Here is a 2319-nt window from a genome sequence, read left to right on the forward strand (position 1 = left end):
ATGAGAGCTAACAATCTCCCCCTAAGTATGAAAAAGTAAAATTGGAAATTTAAATGCAAGAAATGACTTAATTGAAAGAAATTACAGGAGGAGATAAAAGTTCATCCTCTGAAAAGAATTACAAGAATTAAGAGAAATTACAAAATTGTGAATCATAGGCCAAAAACTGCTACAGAAGGTTTATCAAACGACAGATTCTGGAAAGTTGTCTACTGCATATAACATGTCAGACTTGATCGTTTTGTAGACGTTGAAGATCCATTCTCTGAAGTTGATTTGCAACTTGATCGCCTCCAAGATGCGAGACACTTCGCTCATCCTTAGATTTCCTTTGTCCACTTCTGCCGCTGCCCTTCTGAATATACATTCTAGCGTCTCTGTTGAGTACTTGTGTGATTCTGTTGGTTCATAGAACCTTAGGATTTCATCCTTATCCAAATACACAATCCCAAAAGTAGGGTTGTGAATAATGGAGTTTGGATGATACCTAAGTATCGAACCAGGCCTGCTATAAGGAGGGGAGATCTTTAGATCTTTTTGGACTAACCTGACCACGAGCTCGAAGTCCTTCTGGCTGTAATATCTTACTTGTGCGCGCATGACCTCAAGCAGCCTTCTGAGTGATATTGAGTAGCTTGACCTCCTCTCCATGTAGATGTTGAGAATTTTGTGCATGTAGATGACATCAAACACACAGAGGTTGTGAAGGTCAACGTCTGTGAATGTATATAGGTTGCCATCTTCCCTCCTTACTACATACTGAGCATAGAGCACACTCTTCTTTAGCATAGTCCTTGGATAAATTGTCTCTAGGGAGGTGATCATGTGCTCTGAGAAGACTTGCTCACGAGGCCTTGTGAGCTTAGAGAACTGGAACTTGGCGGCGGCAGAAGGGATCCCTGTAAGCTCTGGATCATAGGGAGGCTCTGTGTCTGCTGCAGAGTACCTCCACACTTGAATTTCTTCTAAAGTAGTAACGGGCTCTGTTCTGACTTTTGGCATTGGAATCTTGCCCATTGACTCGAATATTTCATAAACCCTTCCTACCGTGGCGGACTCTGGCACCTTGGCTTCCTCTTCTTCCAGAATTGGCCTCTGGTTGACCCCTCTGCAAGGATGGGTTTGATGGTTCCTTGTAGAGCGTCAAACGTACCTGTGGACGTTTCTTGGACTTGTGGGAGTTGTGATGAAGGGCCTTCTCCTTCTTTGTGAGGGATGGGGCCTCTGCCCTTCTTTGCTTGAGCCTCTGCCAGGGATCCCTTTAGAGCTTCAAGGAGTGATGGGTCGTCTCTGTATTCCTCTTCATTTATGGGCTGTGGAGTCTCTGTGCTAGACGACGACCCCTTCTGTGGTGACTCTACAACTTTGCCTTTTCCTTTACCTTTAGGCTCTGGAGCTTTTTCCTTGTCTTTAGAGAACAATTCAGCTGTAGAGTCCACAATCTTGACACCTCTGGCAGGAGGCTTCTTTGGCTCTGAAGCTTTCTTCTCACCCTTCTTCTCCCCCTCATGACGATCATGATCATCACCCTCTTGATCGTCATGGTTCTTTTTGGCTTCTGCCTTTCATGTATCCAGGGGAGCCTTCTCCAACCTTTGTAAGATTTTGATGGCAGCCTTCTTCATCTTCTTAATTGCCTTATTTGCAAGCTCAGAGGCGTGATTGATGTCGATCTCTGTTGCCCACTTCAGTTTGGACACACTTCTGTAGATTTTGCTTTTGAGGAGGTCACCCTCTTTCACGAGCTGTGATGTGCAGTCTCTGATAGCTTTGTTGGAGGCACGGGCCTCTTTGAGAAGCTGGTCTGTATGCTTGCACACGAGATTACCTAGAGCTTCAACCATAGCGTCAATCTTTCTGCGGGTAGCTAGGTGATTGATGTTGGCCCTTGAGGACTTTGTATCAATACCATAAGTCACCGCAGAGGAAGACATCTGCTTGATTTCATCTTTGAGAGAGGAGTAATCCGTGTAGCCCGCAGAGATGAAGTCGGCAGAGAATTGGGCGGCCATTCCTGAAAGTTCTGTCTTCAAGGTCTGGATGGAGGAGGGGTTGAGGCTTAGAGCTATGAACGCCTCTGTTAGATCATCCTTCTGTAAGACAGAGCTCTGAAGAGTTGAAAGTGTAGACTTGAGTTCTGCTGTGGTGAGCTCAACTCCTTCAGAGCCTCTGTTATAGGTGAAAGGTCTTCTGCCATCGATCGGGAGATAAACAAGCTTTTCAACTCGTCTATCTTATTGAATATTTCTGTGGCAAAGGTTTTAAGCTCCCCCTTTGTCACATACATATCCTGGGAACCTAAACCACCAACACATGGTG

This window comes from Cynara cardunculus (assembly GCF_001531365.2).
Source record: "Cynara cardunculus var. scolymus isolate 2C chromosome LG 17, CcrdV1, whole genome shotgun sequence".
Classification (NCBI taxonomy): Eukaryota; Viridiplantae; Streptophyta; class Magnoliopsida; order Asterales; family Asteraceae; genus Cynara; species Cynara cardunculus.